Source organism: Lonchura striata, chromosome 2 (genome assembly GCF_050655825.1).
Source record: "Lonchura striata isolate lonStrDom1 chromosome 2, ASM5065582v1, whole genome shotgun sequence".
Lineage (NCBI taxonomy): Eukaryota > Metazoa > Chordata > Aves > Passeriformes > Estrildidae > Lonchura > Lonchura striata.
In genome coordinates this window covers 22,776,420-22,791,753 of record NC_140704.1, presented here as the reverse complement: position 1 = coordinate 22,791,753, position 15,334 = coordinate 22,776,420, and the positions used below count along the sequence as shown (strand labels likewise).

Genomic DNA, 15,334 nt, shown 5'->3' with positions numbered 1-15,334 from the left:
GCTTTCTCCTTACAACACAGCTGTCCCATATCTGTCCTACTTGGGTTGTCCAGTTCCAGCAAAGCTTTTCCAAGAAGGACTCCAGAGAGCACCTTGATGGATTACTGAAGAGACAGCAAGAAAACAGTGATACCTCATGTAAAGGCATGCAAAGGAAGAAACATCCTTGACTCCCTCTGCTATCACCTCCCCAAGTCCTTCAAAGTGTCCAGTTAAAATCAGAGAAGGAGCAGGGCAGCACATCTACCACCTAGAGAAGCTGAGAACACACTACCAACATAGCTTCCAGCTTTCTCTCCCAAATCCCTCTGGTTAGCATGAGGGAAATCATTTATATCAAGTAAAAATGGTAAGGTTTATACTAGATGTAACAAATAAAGACAGGATTCAATGAGCAAGTAAAGACCCAACCTGCCTGACATGGATATCTATAGTTTAAATATATTGTGTTAGAGACAGAAATTAATTTATTCTGTACTTGTATTCATGTTTGGATACAAGTGCTTTGTATAGCCTTAGAATAAATACCAAATTTCCCCTTATACTTGCAAGAAGATTTGTGTTTATTACCTTAAAAGATTGAAAGCCATTATGAATATTTCTAATATCCTTTGCTACTTCTTGAACATACACTTCCTTAAAACCAGCCAATTTTTTAAAGTTATATATAGTCAAAGATAAATGCAGCATAAGTGAGAAAGCTCATTTTCTTAGAAGAAGCCTAAAGAAGAATTCATCTGTTCATATTAAAGCATAACATAAAAGGACTTAGTAATGGGGGAGAAAAATTATTGGGGGGAGATACCCATGCATGCATCAAAGCTTCACTCTAATAATATAAAAGAAATAGGTATCAGGCTGAAGCAGCATTAAATAGAGACTTCATAAAGAAAACTTAAGTATGGAAGAATTTTCATTTTCTCTCCCAAGTTTTTTGTAACACACTTTTTTTTCTTCCAAAAGAACTAAACTAAACCTGAAAGACCAGTTTATATACCTGCTGTGGCTGCAAGGGACAAAAAAATTTATTACATGATTTGTCAATTGTCATGTTAATCACTTCTGCACTTCTCGTCAGCAGTCAAGGCTGCTGACATTTACCTGAGCAATAACCATTGTTTTCAACAAGAAAAATTACTACCTTGTGCCCATTTTTCTTATTAAGTATCATTTTACAAATTAAGGCTTTGATTCCACGAGTATGCACATTTTTGACAAGTTTATGTATTTCCCTGCAAGCCAGTGAGACTCTGCACACAAAGCACAGAGCACTTCATGCTTTGCAAAAGCTTTACTAAGAATTTAGGAACCAAATACTAAAATCTACTCCAGTATCTAATAGTATGAATCCAACTGAGAAATGCATGGTAACCTGCTTATTAAAAGGTACTTAAAACACTGACCCCATCTAGGTTACCAGAACAGTAGGTTTTTGAAATGTGGTTTTGTGACTAAATTCAAGAGATTTATCAGTCTATCTGGAAAAGGAGAAAAATAACAGACACAGCAGAAGATTAAAGAGGCATAAGAGGAAACATAGGAAATTATTAATTTGAGGACTCTAATATTTAGGCCCTGCCCCAATCTTCCTAAGAAATAAAAAACAGAATGGTAATCAATATTCATTTTCAAATCCAGAGTACACAATAGGTTTATAGCTCACATTCATTCTAGAGATAGCTTTATGATGTTTTTAGCGGCATGGGACAATAATTAGAATTGTCAAAATACACCTCAGCATTGGTACTTTGTTTTCCATTCGTCTTGGTTGTTAACTTCAGGCATTAAGACCAAAAAAACACTCAAAACCAAACAAACAGCAAAACCAAAAAATCTGCCTTAATGACCACAATTCACTTACCCATAGCTGATTTTTCATTATGAGTTTTGGGATTAATTTTTTAGTATTTATACACTAATAAACTAGTTTGGGAGAAAACAGTCTCCAGGGGACCATTAATTAATTACAGACATATTGTTTATTAATGCGTATTTTTCTTTTCCAAAACTGTGCAGCAAGAGTGAACATAATTTACTCCCTTCTCTTATAAACTTAATAATAAATCTGTTTCACTGCACTCTTAATTATAGCCCACTTTTAAAGCATCCCCCACCTTGATCAAGCAGGACCCTAAGGGTATAATTTTTTAGCATAATGAGCACAATCTTTTGAACTGTTCTACTGAATAAGTTTGGTGCTCAGGACAGAGCTTTATGAACCAGTTTGCAAGGTGCACTTCATCCTGCTATTACAAAATGGCAGCAATTCCAGCAATTGCAATACAAAATGCAAGCAAACATAAGGCAATTCACCTCTTAAAGCATAAACTGAAAAAAATAAAGGATTAAAATAGTAAAATACATGATCATGCACCAGTCTTAGGCAGAAAAACAAAATAAAGGTATGCCACACTTTCAAAAGTAGAGGTTGTTCAGCTGTGCTTTTTTGATGTTGACAGCAGCTTTATGCATAAGCAAAGAACTTACAGATACAACACAGCCTTTTCAAATTAAGAATACAGCCCTACTATCACTAACTCACAGACCCTCTCCTAGAAATCAAGCATTAGATCACAAAGTGTTAAAGCCAAAATTACAACTGGGAGTCCTGTTGAGAGCCAGTACAATGAAACGAGTAATTCTGGCTGGACTCTGGTTCCCCAGCTTTTTTTTACACAGGATATTTCTTAATGCTAATGCCAATTCCAGAACTGGAAACATTTCAGGAACATGTCTATAAGAAGAGCAATTCACCATAAGAAGCACTTAAAGGCCACACTTCAGATCAAGAATTGATCAACTAGCCTGCATTTGCTCCACACAACTCCATATAAAGTTAGAAACACATCTAAGGAAGAAGTAAATGTGAAAACTGAGGTTAAAAAGTGCACACAGCAGCAGTAAGTGTGATGGGATATTCCCCCTTCCCTAGATTTATGGAGGAAGAACTACATGTTAGGAAAAGTATCTCCCTTCCCACCCTACTGCTTAGACCCACTACTAACCAGAAAAAAGTTCTTCACTTTTCACTTCAGCCTTTCCAGTCCTTTACAAAGGGAATACTCAAGACATGATGCAGAATTCCCTTTATTTAACAAAGCTTATTTTTGCTCTGATGCTTTTGGCAGCACAAATGTTTCCTCTTTCCAGATAAATCAATCTGGAGCCTCAAAATTACTGACTTTGCTATGAAGGGATGATTCCATGCAAAAGATACTTTATTTCTGTTGCAAGCACGTGGTTCTTTTAAAGGTTCATAAATATAGGTGATTTCCATGGATAGGTTATTCCCCCAGAGCCTCTTGTTTTTGAAACTGACCTCATGGAAGAGTATGCAGAAGAGAAGCTTAAATACACATCTTCCACATGCTAATAAAAACAATCAGCTCAAGAGCCCCCTTTTTTGCAATTCCTCATGTAAACACTTGATAAAAGGTAAAACTACAGATTCCTGTAAGAGGAAAAAAATTCAAACCTCAGCAATAAGCTCTGTGTTGCTTGCTCTGGAGTACCAAGTGTTGGGATCTGGGCAGAGAAAGAAACTGAAGGACTATTCCAGGGGTGTCTTTGGCAGATGAGCAGTGGATAGGAATGAGTTTCTAAAGGTAACTATTTTATTACATATGTTTCTATAGAATCTTCACAATTACATTTCTTCTAAACGAGTGGTTTGAAACAGCATCTCTTACAGTCTTTATAATACTGGACCTCAATTATTTGCAATGTACCATATGGAAACACAGACAAAGCAAATCACTTCTCCTTACAGAAACCATTAGAATATTATAGGTGATCACATATGGAAAAATTAACAATAAATCAATTGCATGTGACACAAGAAATGCAAAAAGCTTCCAAAAAATACAGAAAGAAAGCAGCCTGTAAAAAAGTTCACAAGTCACAGAATGGTGGAGATTGGAAGGCTCCTCTGCAGGTCATCTGGTCCAACCCACCTGCTCAAGCAGGGCCACCTAAATCACAGTGCACAGGATGGGCAGGTTGTCCAGATGGCTCCTCCACAGATAGTGACTCCACAACCTTAATGGGAAATTTCTCTTTCTGCTAGATCACTCACAGCAAAAATGTGTTTCCTGATGTTCATAGGTTTTCAGTTCCCTGTCTCAGTTCACACCCACTGCCTCTGGTCCTGCCACGTGGCACCACTGAGACGAGCCTGACTTTGTCTTCCGTACATCCTCCCTTCAGGCATGGGTAAGATCCCCCCCTGCACCTCCTCTTCTCCAGGCTGAACAGTCCCAGTTCTCTGTCATTCCTACAGCAGATGCTCCAGTCCCTTAATCAGTTTAGTGGCTCTTCTTCATGTCTCTCTTGCACTGAGGAACCCAGAACTACCTGTACAGCAGGGGTGGCCTCATCAGTGCTGAGTGGAAGGGAAGGACCACCTCCCCTTCACCTGTTGGCAACATTCTCCCAGTGCACCCCAGGACACCAGCACCCACCATGCAGCAAGGGCATGGTGCTAGCTCACATTCAACTTCATGTCCACCAGGACCCCCAGGTTCCTTTCTGCAAAGCTGGCCAGTTCCCAACATAATAGGTTTTAATAAACAGTGTGGTCTGAACTTGGAGACTGAGCCTCTTTTTGAACTCCGGGCAAAATTCCATCCTGTATCCAGCTAAAGGCCATGGTGACTGACACAGGGCACATTCTGGATGTTGTTGTATATCACACCGTGGCTGATACCATTAGTGACACACCATGAGTGATCCTGAACAAAATGGTGAGGCTGTGAATGATGACAGTTTAATCCAATTTCTTCCTGATTAATAATCTATTGGAAATCTTGGAGAAGGCTAAGAAGCAAACTCAAATTATAACTAATGTGTTCCAACTGAATACCTCATATTCCATCTAAGTTCTTTGGCACAAGGAAAAAGAATGACATTTTCCATTTTTTACCTTCCTCTCCAAGAGGCCTTCTGATTTTTCAAAAGCAATAGAAACTGAACAAGGAAGATACCCATGACATTCTCCCAAATCTTAACAATAAACCCAGTTCACATAGGCTTCCAAGATAAGGATCCACTCACAGCAGAGTATCTGCTCTGAAGTCTTGCATCACCACTGAACCCCAAAGGCCTCTCAAAATCACCTCCTCAGCAGTGAGCATTAAATATAGTCATGAGCTCTGCTGAGTCCCAGGGGACTGGGTTCACACTGCTGTCCTCTCTGAAGCTTAACTGACAATACCAAAATGAAACATCACTTTGACTGTAAAAGTCTACATCATTTCTGCCCCACCTGTGGGTGAATGAAATGATTAGTGATGGGAAAAAACCTACCAGAGCATCTCATAACACTGTCTAAATTGATTAAGACAGAACTTTAAGGATTCTTGTGTTCCATGACAGTATTTGTTCAAATATGATAGAATTTTCTTTCATAACATTTTCTTTTACTTCTGAAGAAACATTTTATTGAATCTCATAGTTTTGTGTTGTTGAATATCATCACAAACATAGTGTGAGCCCACTGTCTATGTCCATATAAAATGCATGACTAAGCATTCTCTCCACACCACCGAAAAAAACCTGTTCTTAAGATATAAAAAAATATATGCAGTCTAACTCATAACTGCTTAGGTATACTGCAAACTTACTTTTAAAGATAAAAATACTATTTTCTTACTGATTTGAACAGAAAAAAAGTCCTGAAGTGCTACAGCATATCTTTTTGAAGGGCTAGCAAATTAGGCATTTCTCTTCATCTTCTCTGAGCTTCTGTAATGATTTGATGATGGCCAGACAAATCACATTTAAATGAGCCATACCAGGGTAATAAGTAACTAAGCAAGTGGGAAAATAAACAACCACTCAAGTATTTCTCCAGATGCTGTCCTCTAGTTTCTGGAATTCTGTGCATCTCGAAGGTCATCAGGAGGTGCCTCTAACAAACATCCTGTTTGTATCTGCTTCCTCTCTGTGCATGAAGAGCTAAAATAAATCATCACTGCTTTTTTCTTTATTCTTTTAAACAAAAAAACTTCTTTCCCTCCAAACCAAGCAAACCTGCAGTCATGAGAGACTTCCCACATCTGAACAAGCCAGGACACGGTAAGAATGATAATGGATTTGACAAATGGAACTGGCATCACTCTTTGCATGGATAAGCTAAAAAACCTTCTTTTGAGCAAGCACAGATTGCTATTTTAACTGTAAAACTGCATCAGTAACTGGCATCGACAAAGGCGAGCAGGTAGGAGATCATTTAATCAATCTGTTTAGAAGGCCAATAAATAGATGAAAGCTCCAAACCCACACTCTGAGTGGCCTCTGCCAGTGTCTGCCAGCACCAGCAGCCCCCAGCAGCCTGCAGGTGCTCCCCCATCCCTGCCCACGCCTCTCAGGACAGGAGCTCCCACCTGGCTGTGCTTCCACAGCTGACTCAGCAGCTGGCAAGACTTCAGAACATCCTTGCCACCACGCACAAGGTGACAACACCAGCTGAAGAACAGGACAAACAGCATAAAGGCATACAGTGAATGCAGATAAGCACACCAAGACCAAGCTATAAATGAAAAGAGGCACAAACAGGAAAGCAAAAAGAGGAAATCAAAGAAGCATATCTGTGCCTAAGAGCTAACCAACAGCTACGGGCACTGTTCTTGAACTGTGATACAGCTTTTGTCACCATATTGGTTAAAAAGAAATAATTAAAATGAAAACAAAAATTGTTATAATAAGAGGACCACCAGTTACAAAAGATAAAGAAAAGGATGAACATTTTGGTCCCATGGGGGGGTGGGATAGATGTGTGCATAGGTAGTTTTCAAAAAAAAAAAGAAAAAAACTGAACAACAAAACTTAATAGAACTTCCAGAAAAAGTAACAAGTGAAGATCTTCTTTCTCTGTCAGAAAGCAACAATAACTGTTAAAGGAGAGATAAAGATAAAAACAATTAATGATTAAGCTCTCTACAAATTTTAACATGTTCTCCTTCTAACAATACAGAAAGGAAAAATTCTTCATCTGAAACAGTATTAAGAAAAATAAGCCGAAATACACATCCTCTGCACTACTTCTTACAACATTCTTGGCATAATGAAAAGTCTTCCAGATCTCAAGGCTGAAGGGCATATCTGACCTAACTAATCACAGCAAGTGACCTCAGACAATTCCTTCAGTGTTGAATTTTCAATACAGATGAGAGAAAGCAAGTCCAAGAACAGCACAAAGCCACCCTCAGGTGCAGTTTCAGTATCACCATGCCCGACTCTCAATGTGCATCTCAGTGGAGAAAAAGGAAGGTAAAGATCCATTTTAAAAAATAGTGCTGAGTGTGATTGTGTACAATAATAATCCACTGGCAACAAGAAGTTTACCCTCCCTAAAATAAATAGGAAGATACCTCAAGCACATATGTATGGAAAAACACCTTTTTGTATACGTGAGCTATCAAAGAAGTTCACATGCAAAGAAAAGCCCTGCTGAGCACATGGCAATAAGAAAAATATTTTAAACCACTGGATTTCCTGGGTTGGCACATCAGTGAACATTTTCCAAAGTTAGTAATGGTTTTATTTCTCAATACTTAAGAAGGTGAACCCCTGGATTCTACCAAAAAAATTAATTCAAGTGAAGTAATAACCTCAGACAGCCCCAAACACAATCAATTCCAGTTGTTACTTAGAATTGGTTATAATGCATTATGTGTTCTCTCAGCAATCCTGCTTCCATTACTTATCACTGTTTTCAGTAGCATTCACATTTATTTTTACTTATCAAATTACTGCCAATATTTCATATTTAAATAACCTGTAATATTTAAGTTTGAATTTTAAACCTGATAAGGAGAATTTCCATACCTGAAATGAACATAAGAAGTACTAGCAGGACTCTGACTCAACTGGCTTAGAAGTAGAAAAGCTGGAAGTAGAAAAATATAAATTCCAGAATATATAGAAAAAGTGGTGTAATCTAATAACAATTTCATTAAGCAAAACGACAAAATGACATTGTTTTCTGTACACAAAATCCATTTTGCTTGAACAAGCCTGTAATCTCCTATTTCTTATCCCTTCCAAATAATTAACAAGATATGTCAATTGACTCAGAACTTTGATTACTGTGGATGAGATCCTCCAAATATATGGCTGTCAGCAATATTGTGACATACAGCAGATGAGGCATTATACATGTAGAATTTCTCAGGAAAGTTAAAATGTAGACTGATAATTTTCATTTAGATCTCTTTATGAGAAACAGATTTAGATATAGTCATATGTATGTTCGTAATGTGGCTTTGAAGAAAAAAAGAACAAAAGCAATAATATCTAAGTACAGAGTAGATGGAAGAGACAGACTATCAGGGAAGTGACATGATTATTTCTTGCCTCACAGTCTGGAGATTGCCCACAAGGCCAAGAACAAGAAGATATGGATCCCATATATAGCATATTGTGCTTTGTTACTCTATTTAATCTGTTAACAAATTACTATATCCCATATGTCCCAAGAAATTCAACAGCAGGATTCACACGTAAGCATATTTATTGAAATAATAATACCTTATATTAAGACTCCATATTCCTGGAATGCATACACCATCTCATCTGATGAGCAGAAACATCCCAAAATACATATGCACAAGTGAGAGAAGTAGGTCTGGAAATTCATCTTCATTTTGCAGTGTTTCTCTGATAGCTAAAACACTTGCCTGCAGATCACAACAGAACTATATATGTCAGCATTTTGGCCAAATCCTCACCAGTCACTGCTGCAGACATGGATTCAGACCAAGTTCTGCTCCTTTGCTCCATCCATTTTCAAAGTTAAGCAAAGGACACAGGCATATTAACTAGTCACAAGAATCCTTCTTCTATCCAGTTTCTATAGAAGAAAAGGCAGAGAAAGGAGAGTAAGGAGGTTCACACTTGACTTAACCATTTTCTTATGTCATGGAAACACTACACACTTTCTAAAAGGTAACAGGATGTACTCTCACCAAACACACCAGGCAGTAGAACACACAACTGAACATGCTGAAGCAAAAATTGAAACCACTGCCACTCCACAAATTTAAGGGATGTGCCAAGATTAAGGCTCTTCCTCAGCTACAAGAGAGGGTTCTCAAACTTTAATCTCCTAAAGGCCAGGTCTATCCCCCGACATTAAGAACAATTCCTGTACTGAATGGGTAAAGTCACTGACAAGTAAATCTCAAAACCTTCCACATGATCTCAAGTTTTGCTTCAAAGCCTTGAAATTGCCAAAAGAAAGCAGCTATTTCATAGTCAGTTTTTCTTCGTGGCTTTCCTGCCACTTCTTAGTTACTTCCCAGCTTGCATTGTGGTCACCTAGATCTGTTTCTGAAGTGTCTCACATCTTCCAGAACCTGATTTATTTCCATGTGCAATATAGCACAGGGAAATGACAGGAATCCCTGATCACCATATTATTCTAATAAATATGAGAAATTGTGCAAAGCTGCCCAGGAGTTGGGCTTTTTTTAAGCCACCAGAAGGCACATCTGTCCCACAGCTGATGCAATAAGAAGCTTTGCAGAATGGCAGTATTTGCTCTCTTCCACTCATGCCCTTCATTCTCAGACTCATCTGAAACACCATTGCTAATAATATTGTCAATCTAGAGAAAACAATCTTTCCCTTAAAGCAGATGAGAACAACTTTCTAAGACCTGAAATGCTGGCGCTATTCTGCTACAGATGCACACATTAGCATCACACAGCAGCCTAAGAGGTAGGACACAATTTGTATTCATATTTTGTTGGAATGGCCTCAAAGTGGTGCAGAGACCAGTAAATCTGTTGGGCAAGCTGATGTCTAAGCCATCTGCTGCTGGGGAACCACTGGACCAACACCAGATCCTCAGAAGTGTAAGAGAACAGGACTGGGGAAAAGAAGACATAGAATTAGGAGCTGTAGGAACACAAACCATCTCCTGAGAAATCTCTGTCGTGTACAGGCTCAGGAGACAACATCATCCCCACCCATCTTCCCTCCCAAAGGTAGCAGTCTGGAAGGATCTTTATCAGACACACAAAGACCTTTCTAACCCAAGAAGGTGATCCTCCTGCAGGAGGCATCAGATTACATTATCGAGCTTTTACTTCCTTCTTATCACCAAAAAGATATTTACCTGTGTCATGCATCAAGTAACACTTCAAAAGCAGCAACTTCCAATACCAAGTCGTCTTCTACCTGGAATTATGTTTCCTTTCATTTGCTCTATGACAATACATCTGAACAGACACATTTTTCCAGACACTTGAACCAACTTTGTACACATTTGGCAAAGTAACCTAACTACTAGATGAAGTCTTTCTGACTCAGTTCCGCAGTATTATTGAGAAAATGCTCTGAAACCTATATTTCTGGCATTTTTTTCCAAATTCAATTTTAAGGGTTTTTTATCTTTCTGTCATAGAAAAGCTTCTCTCTCAAGCTACTTACTAAAAATAAAACAGTAAAAAATGCAGAAAAGTTATTTAGTTTATTATGTGCCACCTGCATTATGGCATTCAAATACCTCTTGTTCATGCTTTACAAAACTTTACTTTTTCCAACTACACCCTTTCCTTTAACTGTTCAAAGTCAAAATAATTGCTAAGCAAAAGCTCTGGTTCAGAGATAGGTATCCTTTAAACCAAGACATTTTTCAAGCTAACATCCCACAGAGGGAGTAGCCTTTTTATTTGGGGTGAGAGAGACTGTGAGAGCAAGCACATTACAGCATCAAGAAGTAACCTGGCAGAACTCCCTCCCCTTTCATACACTTCCACTTCAAAAACACAGAAGTTGTTCCATGAATGAAATAAATTAAATTTGGCTTCCTCAGAGTTGGAGACTCTAAATGTAGTAAGGAGTAGATGAATACTAAGGATTTTGCTGAAGTCAGAGTATTCATAACACCTCCAACTGCATTCTCATATGCTCACTAGAACTTGCATTTCAGCTTTTCCATCAGAGGAGATTCTTATCTCTACCCCCCAGCCAGCTCACATGCTTTTCCACCAAGCATCTAGGCATCTAGTGTCAGCCAGCTTCAAAGTTACTGGGTGAAGTCAGACAGCATTACACATGCAGCAGGCACAATCACAGTACCCCAATTTCCTAAGAAAGATGGCCTTAAAAAAAAAGGTGCTCTTGATAGCAGGAAAAATTAGCATAAAAATATAGCTAAACAACAGCAATAAAACTCACTATAAGGAGCATTAATCAACAAAATTCATGTTGAGTCTGAAGATTATTTTATTTTGATTTCATTGTGTCATTGATATTAATTTATTTAGTGCGCACACATATGACTGAAGGTCTTAAAACATGATTTAAGTGCTCAGAGAAACCATCAACAGAAGGACAAGAACCAACAGCTTGCAACTGCTGATAATATTTTAGAAATAAACTGTAATAGCAAGCAGCTAACCAAAGGAATAGGTTACCACCAGCCTTGAGATTACTTTAGACAAACATCAACACTGGCTGTTATTCCAACAAATATGCTACAATTTAGCCACTTGTTATTGGCCTTGATCACCTTGCAATGAAAATTAAATTGGTTCCATCATTATATGGCAGAGTGGACTTGTTACTCCAGTTGTCCAAATACATCAAAGCAATCCTGCACAGTTGGAAATTATTAATCTAAACTTTGACAAACTACTGAAGCATAAATAAAATGTTCACTCAATGAACACTTATTTGTTTTCAGACTGCTCTTTTCATGTAGTGCTGCTCCTCAGAGGTGCTCATTTTCTATCATGATATTCAGTGTAGATAATCAGAGCTTCACCTAAAACAACAAAACAGATGCTAACTGCGCCAGAACCTACACTCAGAGAGTGAAACTTCAGTTGCTTTGAAAAACAGGGCAGCTGCTTTGGGAGGGGAGGGTGATTCACAGTTTGCCATTTTCAGAGAATAGATAAGGTACACTTAAGGACACAAGGACAAGGTGACTTACTCAAAAAACTTTGAAAACAGAAAAGAACAGTCCCCTTCTCCCATGATATTCCATGACAGAGGAACCCAATCCACAAACCACTGAAAACACTTGAGAACCTTCCCACTCATTTGAGCACGTACTGACACAGACCTATGTTTCAGTTCCCACAATGTGACCAGTATGACAAAAAGGAAGAGGCTAAAGGTTAAAAAAGAAAAAACAAAACCACACGATTACTGCTTTGAACGAAAGACTATAGAAGAAGTGGTCTGTATCCACTCCTTCATTCATATGAGTCTCTGGAAGATGTCACAAAATCTTAGGAAGGTGAGCAGGCTACCACTAAATCCATTAAATAGATTAATTCAGTGTTCTCATAGACCAAAGCAAAGGTTGGCATCATTTATAGAAAACTGTTTTTTTCATTTAAAATTTAATCAAAGCAACACAAGAGCAGGTATTAAAAAGTGAGAAATCCTACACTACTCCTTCATACTATTGTTGTGCTCTCACCTTATGAGTAGGACTAAGTACAGCAGTAAGAGACCTAAAATATTCTACAAATACAAAATATTTTCTAACACATAACTTAATCACAGGATTCACTGCTCATGATTCTTTTGGTCCTAATTTACTGGAGAGATTAGATTCAAAACTGACAGAAGGGAATTATGTGGTACATTTGCCTAATATGTCTGACAACCTCATTTTTAGTAGTTTCTCTTCAAAAGACAGACAACTTCCAGCAGTGTTGTACATTTTTCAGCTACTGCAAGCAATTAAAACAGGTAGAATTAAGAGCCACCGAAGTGCTCAATTTATTCCCCTCAGTCCCTGAGAGACAAAAAAGTAAGCACCTCATGTAGCACCCACAACACACAGAATAAATTTGCACCTATTCAGCTGCAAATGCAGACCTTGCAGCTTTAGAAGGGTCATCTTCCTCTTCATGCCACTTTCTCTCCTCCATCAGAGATTTCAGGTCCCTGTTAGGCACCTTCTGCTCCTGGTGTTCTGATCACAACTTGAAATGCTAAAACATGAGTCCTCCTCCTCTACCTGTCAAGAGCATAAAGTCCCTCTGCAAGTTCATTGCTCCTTGTTCAAACACTGCTTCACATGTCAACCTCCCTTCAGGAAAGGGGAAACAGGCTAAGAAATACACAGCATCTATCAGCAACATAAAAGCATCTTTCCACTAACCATACAAGGAGAGCACATTGCTTCTTAAATGCAATTTCTGTTTCAATAGTTGACTATTTCATTTCTTGTAGTAGGAGGTCCAAAGCCGACAGCTTTGGACAGCTTATAAAACAACTTCTTCTTTCTTCTCCTTACCTGATATTCCCACTTATTGTCATCTTAACTTTCTTCATAACTGTTTCCCTATTATATCAATACTACATATACAAGCCAGAAGACGAGACTGGCTTTTTTAATATCACACAATGGTCTTAGTGTTTTTCAGGATGGCCTCCTAAGACCAATAAGTGCACCCACTCCTCTGCTCACAGATGCTGTCTTCCTTAGAAGCAGGTGTTATTAAATCAAGTACATTAATGTGAACAATGGCTGTTTCATCTTCTGATTTGAAGAATGTTTGAAAAGAAAGGAATTAAGTGATACCTGGTACAGCTCATTCTCTGATTCACACTTTAGGCTAGAAAATCACCAAGAACTGTGTAGAATTTGAAGAGATAATAAGGACAACATAAAATCTCAACACACTTTTCTTTCTTCAATGACAACTAAAACTATGGAACTAGTTGATGCAAATGTCACATCAAGCTCTTCCATATTTACAGGAAATGGAAGAAAATTCTTTTGTGTACCCTTCCCACTAGGTGTCCCTTACTGCCTCTGCAGTAGCTTATTGCAACAATCTGTCAGATTCCATTAAAAACATATTTGAAAGATTATTTCTCCCCCAAGCCCCTTGAATTTAAATAAAAATTTGCTCAAGTTGTCTCCTGTTAAAGCAGAAAACTAGGTTTAAAGAAAATAAATACAACCTGCAGATAAACAATCCTGGGGAAGGGAATGGGACAGAACTTCCATCTTTGTATGACAGTGCTTTTTAATAGATCCTTTAAAATTCTGAGTAAAATTTAATATGAGGTATTACTACTTACTGAGTAGGTTATAGCACAGGTATACCACTGCAGCCTTCAGAAGAAAATACTGAACAGATTTGTAAAGCAAGGATTCAGAGTTTACTAAGCATGTATCTTCACGTATTCATACAGGTATAACTTTTAGGGTGGAATCAAGTTCTATGAGTGTTACAAGAGAAATAGTCAGGACCAAATAGTCAGGACCACTGCATGATAAAACAGAGTTCCTGAAAAGAGAGCCTGACCCCATGACTTTCACTGCAGACCTGAGAGGGGTCAAGGTGAGTTACAGCTTTTGCAACGCATGTCAGAAAATCACGAAACATTTAAATTGTTACTGCTATATTTGAGCATCAGTGTGATCTGTTTAGAAAGAGATAGAGTCTAATTTGATCCAGAATCCAGGACATTACATCATCATTTATTTATTCTAGAATCTGGCATTACACAACAGCTATCTCACTCTATTCAGCCAAGAATTTAAACTTACAGCAGGCAATGAAGAAGAAATGCCAGAAGTGTAACATCAACACATGAAAATACTTCCATTTGCTTCCAGCTATGGTGGCAGAGGGAAGTACAAGGCAAGCATTGACTACAACATGACAATATGTCATCACACCAAGGCCTACACCTCTTCCTGCATCAACTTGCTCTGTGGCATTACTTGCACTGACCTGGAACCCTCAAGCACAAATCATGAGCACCATACTTTAGAAGTTAACTTGCAAATCACATCACAGATAGGTCAAGGCCCCAAACTGATTAGACTGAATAATCAAGTATCAGCTTTACCAATAGACTAGATGCTGGTTTTGTGCTCTTGGGTTGGGTTTCTTTTTAATTTAATAATAAGCATCTCTCTCAGTTGATATATTCAGCAAGAAGCCAGTGCAGCAGCACTTTACATAAAGTATTCTCTCAGGAGTGATGTTTTTTTCCTGCCTGTTACAGTACAGGCCTACAGTTACAGGAATTATCACAAGCAAAGTTCTATCAAGTATTTTCCCTGCATTCAACATTTCTCAGCATTGAAGAGTTTTAAATGGCCACTTTTCTTAAGACATCCAGTTGTATTACATAAAAAAAACCCTAAACCTTAAGTGTTCCATGCAGACCCTTTTACTAACACTACCATTGTTCTGGTAGTTATTCAGAAAATTAATATATGTTTGAGCAATAGGCATGTATTAATTCACATGCACATCATAACACTAACATCTGTGGGTTTCTTATAGCATCACTGAGAAATACTAAAGGCATACTTGGACTATGTAAAGTACAAAGACATTTA

At 38.1% G+C, this 15,334-nt stretch overlaps 1 protein-coding gene and 1 pseudogene across 3 annotated transcripts in view; both read right to left on the bottom strand.

Annotated features, from left to right (window-relative positions):
- Window positions 1-15,334, bottom strand: part of CDK14 (cyclin dependent kinase 14) — a 314,718-nt gene that overhangs the window by 293,316 nt on the left and 6,068 nt on the right. The window lies entirely within an intron of this gene.
- Window positions 1-15,334, bottom strand: part of LOC146768146 (pre-mRNA-processing factor 6 pseudogene) — a 58,969-nt pseudogene extending 43,635 nt beyond the window's left edge. Inside the window, exon 1 of the transcript XR_014953223.1 lies at window positions 1-15,334. This exon is cut by the window's left edge and continues 43,635 nt beyond it. The product of XR_014953223.1 is annotated as a pre-mRNA-processing factor 6 pseudogene (transcript).